This window comes from Struthio camelus, chromosome Z, assembly GCF_040807025.1.
Source record: "Struthio camelus isolate bStrCam1 chromosome Z, bStrCam1.hap1, whole genome shotgun sequence".
Taxonomy (NCBI): Eukaryota; Metazoa; Chordata; class Aves; order Struthioniformes; family Struthionidae; genus Struthio; species Struthio camelus.
In genome coordinates this window covers 44,135,794-44,150,815 of record NC_090982.1, presented here as the reverse complement: position 1 = coordinate 44,150,815, position 15,022 = coordinate 44,135,794, and the positions used below count along the sequence as shown (strand labels likewise).

At 40.5% G+C, this 15,022-nt stretch overlaps 1 protein-coding gene across 1 annotated transcript in view; it reads left to right on the top strand.

The window, feature by feature from the left end:
• Positions 1-13,042: 13,042 nt before the first annotated feature.
• The window catches only part of LOC138060901 (small conductance calcium-activated potassium channel protein 2), a 208,769-nt gene continuing 206,789 nt past the window's right edge, over positions 13,043-15,022 (top strand). Inside the window, exon 1 of the mRNA XM_068928203.1 lies at positions 13,043-13,135. The gene's annotated coding sequence lies outside the window, so the exon portion shown is untranslated. The remainder of the gene's footprint in view (positions 13,136-15,022) is intronic.

Below are 15,022 nucleotides of genomic sequence, written 5' to 3'. Positions count from 1 at the left end.
TGTTGCTGTGAGCCTTAAAATGGTCTGCCCTTCTGTCTCTCTAGATGCTGCAGGCCTGTTAACATGCCATTCTTCTGTTGGTTGTTCTCTATCTTAAGTACTGTTTTTACTGAGAAAAGCTTCAGAGTTAGGGTTTATGTGTCCTGAGACATTGGTAAACACGAGTCCAGTTCCAGCAGTGCTACAAAGCTCAGAAGCTGTAAGGTTACTGTGAAGAGACGAGCGGTTTCCATTACCATGTAATGCCTTCTGTACGACAGATTCTTCAGAATTATATTGGAGTAAAAAAATATTTACGAAGGTTTTAGTAAAGACACGCTGATTTCCGCAAATTAACCTCTCTAATCCACGTGATATCAGACCGTGCCAAAGCAGCTTTTGTCCAGGAGGCAGAAACAGCCAATGCTTATCTAGAAGTGATTTTGCAGGCTTTACTTATGATTCTCTCTGATTGCTGTTATTTAAAAGGCCAGAGACATGAGATAGTCTTAAATACAGTGTTACACTTTTCTCCAGCTCACAGAAATCAAATGAGAGATGCACTGTCTATGAAATTCTTTGAAAAATGATCCATTTTGCAAACCAAATTAAAGTGTAAAGTGCCACATGAACTCACTCGTGTGTAAAATTGCTTTGTATGCATTTGATTTTAACTGACACAGCTTTGGGTTGAGAGTTTTCTTTGCTTAGCAATTGTTTAAAATCTCTTAAGTAGAATTATGCTGGCATTGAATTACTGGTGGACTTGAACCAAACACAGCTAATTTAAATTACCAGAGTATCTAATTTAAATTTAAGCATGCAGTGATTATTAATTGAAGCACCAAGAGACCCTGGGTACCCTAGCATGCTCCTCTCTGCTGCTGACCCCTCAGAGCTTTCCTACCTTTTGTTTTTTCTGCCCGTTGCTGGTTTTTAGGCTTTTATTTTTTTAATATTATTATAGGACATTCTGCTTTATTCTACTGTTCCTTTAATGCTTCTCTCTTACTTCCGAAAGCTGATAAGGGGAAGGAATAGAAGGTGGTAACTGAATGTAAGGCTGCTGCTTTCTGAAAAGTGGAGGTAGATGCTTGATTAAGAATAAAGACTATGGTGTGTGTGGGGGGGAATGTTCCGAAGGTTCACTCAAAGAAAGAAAGGAGTCCTAGCATCTCTTTTTTATTCTACTTTTGGAACAGGAATTATTAAAGGTTTCTGAGCTGCTGACTCCAAATTCTCGGTATTGCACATTTGAACTATATGTTAGTTTTTTGGCCTAACTTTTCTCTCTGTTCTCTGCCTGGATTAGTGGAATTGTTAACCATAGCTTTCTGATAGGATACTTGTCCTGTGCAAAATCAAAATCTGCATTCCACAAATACTACCTAACATCTTACAATAGGTTGTTTTCCAGTATTGCTTATGACAGTGGGCTTATCTCTTGCAGTACTTTCCTTAGGCTGAAATTCAGTCCTGTGTTGATCACCAGCATGAGATCTGGGCAATAGTTACGTTTTCTCCTAGCTGATTTCCTCCTCATCATTGCATATGAGCTGGATAGCTAGTAAACTTTAGTTCAGCATTGGCAGACGTTGTTTCTTGCGTTTTATGCACCAGTTTAAATGTAAGTATCTTTCAGAGAACTTTTCCTGTACTCACATCACTTGAACACTCAAATCAAACCTGTGACAGTCTGCTCCAACAGGAGTTGTTTTTTGTTTTTGGTTTTTTAAAATTCTTGCAGTTGACTTCCGAACTCCATGGTAAAGCACCAAGTGAATTACATTGAGCAATCTGTCAATTTGCCAGTTTTAACACGACATAAATGTTTATGGGGAATTTTTGGCACCATTTGCAAATGTGCTTTATTCTCTAGAGTAGATGTCTATTTACATCGCACACCCTAAAGTCTAGCTCTGCTTACAGTAACATAGGAGAGCTGAAAGTAGATTTGCTATACATTCTTGGGCTTTTACGTAAATAGAAAAGTTCTCTGTGTTACAGATGGTTACACAGCAGTTTTTTGATATATGACTTGACATCTTGATCTCCTTGAGTCTAAATGAAGAAGCACAATTTGGAGACATACGTTTTGACAGAGTACCGTTAGTGTAAAAAAAAAAAACAAAAAAAACCCCTACTCTCTCAGGTCACTTTGTCTGTGCTATGTGTGCCTAATCACCTTAGAAAGAAACTTCTTTAGTGATGCTTCCAAAATATCTACATATGCCAGCCGTGCAGACCAATGGTTTGTTTGAATGGATTCGAGGGGAAGGTCACAAGTATTTAATGCAGCTGTAAATTGAAATACAAGTAGTGATCAAGGCTTGTTTTGCATACCAACTTAACATCTTCTGAACAGTGTTGCCAAGAAAGTGGAATCCACCGTAGTGGAATAGATGACTAGTATTTTCATCTGTTCCTAAATTTTTTCAAAATCCTTCAAAGGTTACTTGGTAATTTTTTTTTCCTTCATTCACATCAGTGTCATTTACTGCTCAGCCTATTTCCCTTCATATTTTATTAGAAATGACTGTTCTTGCATTTTTGCTTGTCTGACCTTCACTGCAGAAACTGGAATGCTTAAAAAAAAATTATAGAAATCTTGTAAAAAATTATCTTCAAAATCTCTCCTTAAACACTACCTTTCTCTTATGTCTCCATATCATCCCATGTAATATAGGCCAGGTGAAAGGTAGGCTAAGGCTTCTAATTTTTTAAAAATCTTCAATTCCTTTGTTTTTTATCCTCCCCATTCCATCAGCTTATGTATTTACATCATTCATTAGTCACTTGCTCTCTGATCTGTTGCTTGTAAGTTCTAGCTATTACTTGTTTAACATGTCCCTGAAATTATGTAATCTGATTCTTAGCTGAGATGTCTTATATGCTACTGTAATTGAATAATAATTATGATAACGGTGGTTAAGTGTCAAGTCTCTTGATAAGTCTGGGAGCTTAGAAAAAGCATTTGTTTCCTGCATTGTTCATGTAACTGTCAAGTAAATAGGATTATTTGAAGGGGTATTGTGCCATGATCTGTGGCTAGATACACCACATTATGCATATACGTGTGTTTGAGTGTATATACATTATACTATACCTTGACACCAATACCTTGAACGCTGGCTGTAGAGAGGTCCAGAAGGGTTCTCTGGTAATAATTTGAAGGGAAGACCCTTTCAAAGACCTTTTGTGGTGAGGAAAGTTAAGTTAGCTGGTAAGCATCAGAGCTTCTTTGGGACCTCTTTTGTGGGAATGACAGGAGCATCGACATCACTTCTTAGTTGTTGCTATTATGTTTTCTCTATTTCCGCAGTGATAGCAGGTTTGTGCTACAAAAACTGTGAATGCTACGGAAGGGGATAGTAAGCAAATTTAAAAGTTGTGCACTTTCTGGATCCTCATACTCACAATTCTTCACATAGAAAACTTTCCTTGGTATTTTCCCTTCTGAGTCTTGTGTTGATAATAATTGCACCTCAGTCAAAATAGGCTTTATTACAAAATGGTTTCTCTGGGATGAAGGCTCAAACTGTAGCACTCATGGAGCCGGGGATGCTTTTTTGCCTGCCTTACAAAGCACGATATGAAGACTCTTCATCAACAGAGTACAGCGAGTAGGGCGACAGCGCCAGTGACTAGAGCACTGTATGAAGTTCTGGTTGCCCAACTCATCTTGTGAATGATTAGAGAAAGTATTTCCTTTGAAGGTTTACTCTGTTCATAATCTTGCAAAGCAAATAAGGATAGTACTGAGCTGCAATGCCAACAAGGTAATCACAATTCTGAGTGCTGTTGAAGACAAAAGCCATCGATGACAGGGTCTGTATTATTATATTTTTTTTAGCCGTGAAACAACTAACTTCAACAAAGCACCTCTATGCTGTATCAGTCATCTCTGATTATTTAGTCACTGCAGTTTTATATTCTGCTTCTAGTCATGTGTTTTTTAAAGCTTAAAGACCCAAATGAATCTTCACTGAAGTTGTAGTTTACGTGTTTGAAGACTTCTTGCCACTGTTAAGTATTGAGAGACACAAGGAATAAGATGAAATTTTGACCGTAGATATCTGACAGGGAGAAGATGCACCTACTGGCTGGAGCAAAGGATCTGGGAGACTGGAATAGCTCTTTACCTATCTGACAGAAAATTTATTACTTTTAATTTATTCATGTGGATGCCTTCAGGGTAGGTAGCCTACCTTGATAAACTTAGGGTTCAACTTGGAGAAGAGCACTGAACATAAGGAGCCACTGTCAGAAGTTATCGAGTGAAAAAGTTATTGTAAAAGTCATAAAAGAGGACTTCAGAAAGTTATCTTCTACACATGATGGGCAGCTCTTGTGCTGAAGACAGGAAGCGCAGCATCCAGCAGTGACGAGACCACTGTCTTTGCGTGCTTGTGTCCTTCCAGAGCCGTCCCAGGACGGGTTCAGTTCTGGGCAGGGTTTGGAGGAGCCTCAAGGGTAGCCTCTCCTGGCTCCCAGTGTCTCCCTTCCACACTACTGTCGCAGAGCAGAGCACATACTGCTCTGCTGGCTCAGGCAGATGGGGGCTTCTGTGCTCTTGGGTTTCTGGGCCTGCCATTCACCCTTAAAATGAAAGGACGCAGTACGCTTTAAGGGTGGCATGGGGCTTAATCCATAGCTACAAAGCGTCAGAGATTCTTGGCTGAAAAATCTGCATAAATGGGAGCTGTTCTGGACAGGTGGAAACGCCAAAGGTATTTAGGCAGTTGGGACTTGCTGATTCATTTCCTCGTGCCTGGCAGGTGTTTGCCAGACCTGTGATCCCTAGGCAAAATGGTGTTACTGCAAAAGGAGGCTTGGGTCAAAAGCATGCCAGGGTCCTCAGGTACAACACACAGTCAGAGGCCTGTCTGATGGGCTTGTATACTAGAGAGTCATAGAAACTTCTGCAGTTTAATGATGCTTTCCAAGAATAAGCTACCTCCAAGTTTTAGGTTTGATGCATTAGAATTTCTTCCACAGAGTTTTCCAAATATGCAGTGCAGCTTTGCGAAACCCAGAGGATTTGCTTTGTGAATATGAAAAATGAGACTTCTCAAGATATCTTTCAAGGGAAACGATGACCGTTTCCTCAGGGTTCTGCTGGCTTTTTTCCAAGAACAAACTGAGGGAGGGTTGACCAAATCAGTCTGTTTCTGGTCCTGCACTTCTTCAGAGTCCACACAGTCTGTGACTGGTGCCGTTCACGTGCTCTTGAGCTCTTGTTGTTTTGGGATCTGTCCTGTTTGACCAGCCACAGGCATAATTAGCTTAAAATAGGGAGCTGAAACTAATGTTATTACTTCTCTCTAACTGGAACTGAAGTGCTGGGGAGGAACCTGCCCTGGCTTTCTTAGCCCAGTGGAAATGAGTTGGAAGTGAGAATTTGAATTAAAGTGAACTTTCACCTTTTCTGCATGGCTTCTAGAGTTATGCATGAAATAAAGCGTCAGAGTTCTCTGAATGTTGTTGGGTTTTTGGTTTTTGTTTTATTGTATTTTAAAAGCTTTCTCATGAGGCACTTCTTTACAGGCAGTTTGCAGACTAACCTACTTCGTAGTATCAGCCTTTGTTTCTGGTAGGGACAAGGGCTGAAATAATCAACATAGGACATGTAAGAACGGTTTGTGTTTCTATGATTTGTGTTTCATCTCTGTTAAACTTCACATGCCTAGTCGTATTTAAAGGTAGGTGATTGCTTTCGTACGCTTTGAGCCATTTTTGTTACTTCTACCCTTCCTTTTATTTTGGATGACCTTTTGTTACAGTTAATTCCCTGCAAACCTTTAAGAAAGAACTGCCTTAGAAGCAGTTATTCTCAGTGATCTGTTTTAGTGCTTTTTCCATTGGCTCATGAGGAAAACCAAGTAAGCCTTGAAAAACAAACAAAAGCTGAATGTTCAGGGTGAAAATAGTTCTTTGAATTAGTTGTAAAAGTCAGGATTAAATTCTGGCTCCCTATAAGTCCAGGGAACTTCACTGTTGACCTTGTACTGAATTTCTAATAATGTTCCAGCAGCATATTATGCAAAAACAGGGGTTAATTATAGTGTTTTGATCAAAATCCTTGCCCATTTTGCCATAGCCATTCAGTTTGTAAGGGCTGAAATACTTGTTTTTAATTTCTTCCTGAGCAGATGTGCTGTATTTCATTGGTGTCAGATTCCAAATGAGAAATGACTTTTTTCAAAGCTCATAGGAAGTGATTTCCATAAATCCCCACCTCAGGGGAAGTATATACCTTCATTAGTTAATTAAAGGCAGTGATATGATTAGAGATCACCAGATAAGAAAGCACTAAACATGGTAAAGGCAATTGCTGAAACATGGTAAATGCAAATGCTGTCTAACATTTGAAAACCACCAGTTGTACTGGTACTGATACTGTATTGGTATTAAAGGGGCTGATAAGAAGCCGGGGATGCAATGCAAGCAATCCTCTCATGATATGCAAAAGTTCAGATTGGATATTCTAGTTTTGATCTATGTGATTAAAATCTGCCACAACCTCTTTTCTGTGTAGTATTGAAATCTGAGGAGAAGTAGAGAGAAAATGAGCAGAAAGATGAATACACTCAAAGCTTGGCTCATTCCCCTAAGTCTTTTGATTTCAGTTTATTTGGAGGGTGCTCAGCTTAACGTCAAAGAATGACTGCAGAAATTATACCCTCAAGAAAATATTGCTTTAATTATTGTTCTATAGATAGGTTTGTGGTCACCAGAAAATCTGCCAGCTTCAAATACTTACTTTTAAATTATTTGTTCTGTACAGAGGAGATTATTTAGTTTATTTTCCTTTCTCCATACAATACAGGTTGAAAGAACAAACTAAATTAATGAACGCATAAGCCAGACTGACTTTTCATGACTATTAGTGTTGCTCTGCTGTGTATAAATCAGGATGCATGTGCTTTCTATACCAAAGTTAATTTTCTTTGCACCATTGCACCGTCTCTTATTAAACCATAAGTCTGAAAACACTTTCTTTTGCTGGAGTCACACTCTTTAAAATAAGCCTTCATTTAAAAAGTGGCTGTTCATAGATTTTTTTCCTCTGTGAGAACTTAAATTTTATTTGCATCTTCTTTGAAATGTTACAAAAAATGCATTTAGTTCCGTGTTAAGATTGCTTTAGGACATATGCTGTTAGCAGTGCAGCCCATAAAAAGAAAGTGAGGAAAGAATCCATCCCAGATCTCTACCTTTCTTCCTTGCGTGGCACCCTCAGCCCATGTATTTTTGTTTTAACTCTGAAACTCATTAGCAGAGTTAAATATATGATGTACCCCCATCTGCAGATTTTTACTGCCATTGTTCCAATTTTAGACAACAAAAATTGCATAAATAACAATTCACATTTCTGTAATTTTTGAGAGAATTTATCTCATTTTACTTGTATCACCACCTGGCTCCAGGAGAGAAGCTGAGATGCCTTGTGAGGCTCTTTGTGCTTGAGAATATTCTGCACTTGCAGAAACATTTAGTAATTTCTTTAGTTATTGTAAACTGATTATTATAATTACACTGATAATTGGACAACTAATTGTCAGTTAACAGCATGTCCTCAATCTATTTCCGTCCAACTAAGCAAGCTCAGTTCATTGGATCTTTCCCAAGGGCCATATTTTATAGATTTCTATCACTCTCATTGTTTTCTGGATTCTCTAGTAGCGTATAGCTTACCAACGGAGACCTTGCCAGTTCTGAGTGTGGCAAAAGGACTGCTTCTGGTATTGTGCAGATTTTAGACCATTTATACCTTCCCAAATGCTTTCTGACTCATATTCAGCTTGTTGGGGTTTTTTCTGCAGAGCTGAACTTATGTTTCCTGTAATTGTGTAACTGATTATTCCTACCTATGTTCAAAATTTTACATTTATCCTTTTGTATTCTGTCTCAAACTTTAAGACCGTTTCCCCAGTTGTCCAAGGTCATTTTGATTTTCAGTCTTGTCTTCCAGCAGATTCCAGCTTGGATGACTGATGCAGTCAGTCTTGATACAGTCTTTTGAGTACAGTTTTTCAATTGGTTTTGCATCTTTCCTACTGTTCTTTTCTCTAGACCTTGTTTTCTAAGCTCACTTATGAGAAAGTCATTTATAATAGTATCAAAAGCCTTAGTAAAGTCAATATATATGATATTAAGTTAATATATACTGTTTTTCTTCTGCCCACAAGGTCTGTTTTTCTGTATTGGAAAAAAAATATGGCTCTTTGAATGTGATTTTTTTTCTTGACAAATCCATGCAGAGTAACTCTTTTTACTGTCTAGATGGTTTCAGATATCTCAATTATTTCCTGTGGGGATTTTTTTGGAAATTGAAGCGAAGCTGACTGGTTTGTAAGTCTTTGGCTCATCTTCCGTCTCTTTTTTTTAAGCTAGCTTTGCTGGCGCAATCTTGAAATGTGGACTTAAATGTTTTCCTTAAGGTACTTTCCTAGACTATTACAAAAACTCACTGAGTTGTTTGTAAATGCTCACTGGGGCAGAGTAGATAATGTGCGCTGTTTGGTACTCTTGATATATAGTAGCCCCGCGGTTTTGTCTTTCCTTCTTCTGCCCCTTTTTCTTAAGTGTTTGGAGCCCTATGGAGTTCCCTACACCCATGTATACCCAGGCCTTCCCTCCCCTATGTCATTTGGTTTTACAGGCTGAGTAATTTCCGTGACAGCGTTTTTACAAGCTAAATGAGCGTGCTGTGGGCATAGGCTACGGAGCGGTGTGGATTTTAAAGCTCTGTGCGTCATCCATAAGTAGCAGATGTGGGTGTGTGGGAGAATGTAAAAGCACTGGTGTACTGATGGACAAGCAGCTGAAGGAAGTTGAAAGCTACCTGCTTCCAATTTTGGCAACAGAACATTTACCCATTTCTTGTATACACTAAGCAGGTTAAGTTGCCCCTTTTTCTGTATACCGTTAGCCATCTGTATAAAAGACTTTGCTGTGTAGGTGAAGCATGGAGAATGACTCTCTGCTTGAGCCGAGAGGGGCTTCCTAGGAAGAGAAGGGAGTTGAAACGTATGATTCTATGATGGTGGCTTTGTTCATGGGATTATTTCAGTTAGCAGCATTTTTTAATATGAGGATTTGCAGAACCCATCACTAGCTTTAAAACTTCTCTCAAAACGTAGTACGAAGTTATCGTAAAGTTTGAGATTGTGCCCCTTCTTTGGGTGTGCACCAGGAGAGTGTGCCGCTCCGCCTTTGCCAGCCTTATGAGGCACAGGCTGAAACGGGAAACATGGAAATGGTCGAGTAGCGCCTGGCAGAGCAACTTCCTTCGCAGCGCTCTGCAGGGGGATGTTCTAATTACTACCTTCTCTCGCTCGTTTATATGCTTTCCTATACTGATGGCATGTGCAAGTTCTCAGTTAATGTCTCTTTCCACAGGATAACAGTGTTCTGGAATTTGATTTTGATGATTAAACTGTAAATTGACCAGCCAGGGAATTAATATTTAGCTTGTCAGAGTGATGTTATTAAATGTTACCTATGTTTTTCAGAAGTTGAATGTTGTAATAAGAGTCTTTCTGTGCATATGTTTTATGAAATTGTCGATTAAAGTGATTTCCTGATAAACAAGAATAATGGAGCATGGAAACAATATCATTTTATTTTAGAATAAAACAATACAATGCATAAACTTCTCCTAATATTGTTGACTGTTTCATACTTATCCTATATAAATACTACCATGAGCAAGTGTTCATTCAGGGGAATGTGCGTGGCAAGAGGAAGTACAATGAATATTTATGTAAGTGTATTAGGTGCAACGGAAGCAGAGTGTTCGAGGTGTTACCTTTCTGTGCTTTGGTGTTCTGGGCAGACTCTAGGGAAGGAGAAGCAGGCAGCTGGGGAGGGCAGCAGGTTGGATGGTAGCAGCAAAATTCTCATGATTCAATGCTTTCTTTGCCTTGAAAAGCTGGTCTGTTAGCTACCAGATGGTGATGGACGGAAGTATGTGTAGTTGCGTGGCAGAAGCAACAGCCGCTGGCAGCATTTCTCCTCCCATTTTTCCAAGACATTGCAGCAGTAAGCCTGGCCCATCAGCACTATCTTCCCAGTTGTCCTGGCTCTAGCTCTTCTTCTGCTCTCTGTACCTCCGCTGTAACATCCTCCCTTCCTGAGGGTCTGGCTGTCTGTGCCCCAGGCATCCACGGACCAACTCTGCTACGGCCCAGTGGGCGTAGAGTTTGTAGAATGGAGCCACACAAGAGAGGAAATGAAAAATTACAGATGGGGTAGGACCGTTGAAAGAGGGACCATTAGTAGCTCAGAGGTTCAAGAGGAAACCAAAAAACTTGAAAGGCGTAAAATCCTCAAGGGAAAAGCAGGGGGGGCTGCTGGTTTGTTGGAAGAGGTGTGCTGAGGCTCTGCCCTGGAGAGCAGCGCAGGCTGACCTGTCTGCCCTGGCTGATGCTACCTTCCCAGCCAGCTCGCCGGCTGCCTTCTCGGGGTGCTGAGCATACACGTGCCTACCCTCCTACCTCATAAAATCCTATCATTTGTGTGTTTCAGCCCATAAATAATTACTTTATCCTTTCAAGCTGTTTTATATCCTGCTTACAGAGCCTTTTTGCACGTGGCTAAAGATGCCTGAACAAAATGACTTGAAAAGACAGTGGTAACCCTGAGGAAGGGGCGACAAGGCCCCAGCCACTCATCTCATACTACTTGGAAGCCTTGAGCTGGCTTTTTTGGTTGTGGCATGAGTGGGAAGCGAGTGACGAAAATTTATCAACATCAGTGCTTTAGGAGTTCAACCTCTGGATATAAATAAAAATTTCTGAATATCATAATCATAAACATGAGCAAAACTGTTATTTGGCCCAATTTTTGTCTGCCTTGATGAAATTGTTGCAAACTTTTAGTTGTTTTTTATGATTGTATATAATTTAATTATAACCATTCTAAACTACATTTGGCAATTAAAAATGGGAGCAGCTGGGAGAATGGCTGTCATTTGTCGTTCACTGAGCTCACATTGAACATTTTGATTTTCAGAGGCAAGAACTAGGTAAGATCAAGAAACAAACCTCAGGCCGTATTCTTCAGCCCTTGATCACCTGAAACACCTGTTGGCTGAAGTGCGATTCCTGAGGAAACCACAGAGTTTTGGGTGAATAAGGTGACAGAGGATTGTCAGAGATGCTTTAGATTACGTTCTCTTTTTACTCGAGTGTAAACCAGAAGTCAGTTTTTTGACTGCCAGTGGAACTGCACAGCTCTATGGAGTAGGCAGGGATAATGAAGGAGGATGAGTTCATTTTTCAAGTTACTTAATTTTGCTAAAATTGTCATGCTAGGACTATGCAAAGTTGTACAGAAGAAATGCCTATTGGTATATCGTGCTGCGTTATCTGTGTAGATGCCGCTGGCTAATATTTACATGGCAGTGTAGGTAATATTCTGTATGAATTAATACAAGCTCCTCAGTGTGTTTTTCAGTGCTCATCAATCATCATTAGTTTTGCAGGATAAATAGTTGACACTTGTTTCTATACTTTGCATAGATTCATTTCTTCTTTCTAGTTTTATGATACGAAAAAAGATATTTCTTCTGCTTCTTCTGGAAAAAAACTTGCTGTTTTTGGTTTTAGTTTTTTATCTTGACCTTGCACATAAATATAATATTGTTCAAATATTATTGAAATGCAATCATAGAATAATTTAGGATAGAAGGTGTTCACATAGTCTGACCCGCTGTTCAGAGCAGAGCTAACTTTAAAGCTATATTGGGTTGTACAAGATGTCGTTTGGTCAAGTTTTGAAAATCTCAAGGAAGACCATCGCCCTACTTCTCTGGGCAAACTTTTCCAGTGGTTAACCATGACTGATGTACTGCAGACAGTATGGTAGGTTTGTATTTGTTGCCTCAAGTTATATTAATTAGTATGTAATTATTTTTACAAATTAAGTGATATGCTTCCAGTTCCTAGTTGCGTATTAGCAGTATGGAATGCCTTCAATCTCAATAGATTTCTTAAAATCCCAAGCTTCCAGACAAATAATTGTCTGTCTTTCCTAATAGTCGGTGGACAGAACACTTATGTTCCCCGTTCCTCTGGGTGGATAGGGAAGGAAACATTTGAATATAGCGACAATAGCAAGAGAATGTATCCAAATGCATTTTAAAATGGAGCTAGGAGTGAGGATATTTGCAATGGCAAAATTGAGTGAGTAAGGTGCCACTGAGCTGTTATCTGCTGAAGACATTAGCCCATTTCCTCATGCTATTATGTGGAACACTGCAGGGCTGTAAATTGTTTTTCCTGAGACAGCATCAGCCTGAAGGCTTTCTCTAACAATGCATTAAAATTATTTCCCTTCAAATATGGAAACTCTCAAGGGAGGAGATGCAGTATTTCCTTTGCATTTTCGCTCTTTTTCCATTTTCTTGGTGCTCCTCACTCCTTGCTGTGCCCCTGCCAGAACACAGCATTTCATCCTGCCTTCCAGGTCTGCCGCTGCTCCTTCTTGCACTGCGCCTCCTGAGCTCCTCTGGCAAGGCGCAGCAGTTTCCATCTCGGATACCCTGTGCTAGCGGTGTTTGCCTAGAAGTAGAAAGCCCACCTAGAGCCTTCGAGTAGTCACACTTTCCCTCTGACCTTCCTCGGTCTGTCTACCTGTAGTTAGTACCAAAGCAAGCACCTCGATCAGGAATGAACGCCCTCAGCTGCAGTGGTTGTAGATCTGGAGCAGCTCACTTGAGGCTAAGGCTGACTTTTCCGTGGACTGCGATACTGGCTCACACAGTTGTCAGGGGTCTCCAAGTTATCTCCTGCAGGCTTTGTCTCAGCCTCAACACAGGTAATCTGGCGATGGCAGCCAGAGAAGCCTGTTTCGCACTTAGGATAGAAGATGGTCCGTGCAATGGGCGCTATGGACAAACTGTGAATTTGGGTTCATAGCCAAGATAATGGACGATGTTATCAGAAAAAACTAAAGGCTCAGGGACATACTGGAAGTGTATCAGGGTAAGGACTTGGTCTCTCAAGTCTTTTGCTCTTGCTCTAATCATAGTACTGTGCTTCCTCTCAGGTCACGGGGACAATGGTTGACAGCATGCCATGACTCTTTGTGAAGCCAAATCCAAACTTCAGCATGGAGTGACAAGGAGAAGGATAACACTAGTGAACATGTAAGTGGATGTGTTTTTGCTGCTGGAGCTCCTGGTTAAATCCCATAAATTAGCGCTTATGCCTTGGCTTTCTCTTTCAAATTCAATTAAAACAAATGGAGTGCATGAAATTGAAAACTGCTCTGCCATTTATTGAATGTTTATGGACATAAAAGCCTCCGCTTGTGAAAAATCATGAATTAATCATAACACAGTGCTGGGATGTGATGACTTCATCACCTGTTGGTTTTGTACTCTGTATTTTTTGTGTCCTCTGTACGTAGATGTGTATTCTGTAGTTGTTCTGATACACCTAGCCAATGGCTTGGTCTACCCTGTCTCCAGGTAAACCATAATGATGTGATATCAAATAAAAAGGCTAAATCTTCCATTGAGTGCTGGCAGTTAAAAAGAATAGTTAGGTTTCATTTGCCTATAAAGAGTTCATAGAAGACACTGGATTACATGGTAACGACTCTTCATAGTAGACCATGGTGCCACTTGTGACTTCACTGCTGTTCCTTCTTTGGGAAATATTAGCTGCTTCATGGCTGAAATAGTTTTAAGACAGTTATTCCTATCCTTTTAGTATAGAAAGGGAAAAATAAGCAGTGGTAACGCTTATCATTTTTAGATCTTATAAAAATCTCACAGGATTTTTAGATGTATTATTTCTAAATAGGAGCCTTGTTTTATTTTTATGTAGTGAGCTTCATTCTACCCTCCAGTGCTTGTGTGTGAGAAGAGTCTGGCTCTGTCTTCTTTACACTCTCTCATCAGAGCCTTCTCTTCATGAAACTGAACAATTCCGGCTCTTTCAGCCTCTCCTCGTATGACAGATGCTCTAGTCCTTTAAATCATCTTAGTGGCCCCTTTGCTGGACGTACTCCAGTACGTCCACGTCCTCCTTGCACTGGGAAGCCCAGAACCGGACACAGTACTCCAGATATGTCTCACTAGGGCTGAGTAGAGGGGAATAACCCTTGAGCTTCTGGCAACGCTGCTCTTAATGCAGCCCAAAATGCCCTCAGCCTTCTTTGCCACAAGGGTGCATTGCTAGCTCATGTTTAACCTGGTGTCCGCTAGGACCCCCAGGTCCTTTTCTGACAAGCTGCTCTGCAGCTTGTACTGGTGCGTGGGGTTATTTCTTCCCAGGTGCAGGACTTGGCATTTCCCTTTGTTGAACTTAAGGAGGTCCCTATTTGGTCATTTCTCCAGCCTGTTGAGGTCCCTCCTAATGGCAGCACAGCCGTCTGGTCTGTCAGTCACTCCCAGTTTTGGATCATCTGCAGATTTGCTGAGGGTGCATATTGTCCCATCAGCAAGGTCATTAATGAAGATGTTAAACAGTCTTGGCCCCTGGGGAATACCACTAGCAACTGATGTCCAGCTGGACTTTGGGCCGCTGATCACAACCCTTTGAGGCAAGCATTTATGCCAGTTTTCAGTCCACCTCAGTGTCCACTTATCTAGTCCATACTTCATCAGCTTGTCAGTGAGGTTGTTATGGGAGATGGTGTCAAAGGCTTACTAAAGTCAAGTCATCCAGTAACATCCATGGCTCATCCCTCATCCACCAAGCCAGTGATCTCATAGCAGCAGGCTATCAGGTTGGTCAGGCTTGATTTTTCTCTTCATAAATCTATGCTGACTACTCCCAATCACCTTTTTGTCAGCTGAATATTTGGAAATGATTTCCGTGATTATTTGCTCTTGACCTTCCCAGAGATAAAGGTGAGGCTGGCGGGCTTTGGATCCTCCAGGGAATGCAGTCAGCAAAGGGACTAATAATTAAAACCCAAAGTGCTCACTACTGTGATGCAAATTTCGGTCTGCCAGGTGTTAGACCACAGATCAGGTGTTTTGATGCTGGCCAACATGTGGAGATACATCATGTGCAACTTGCAG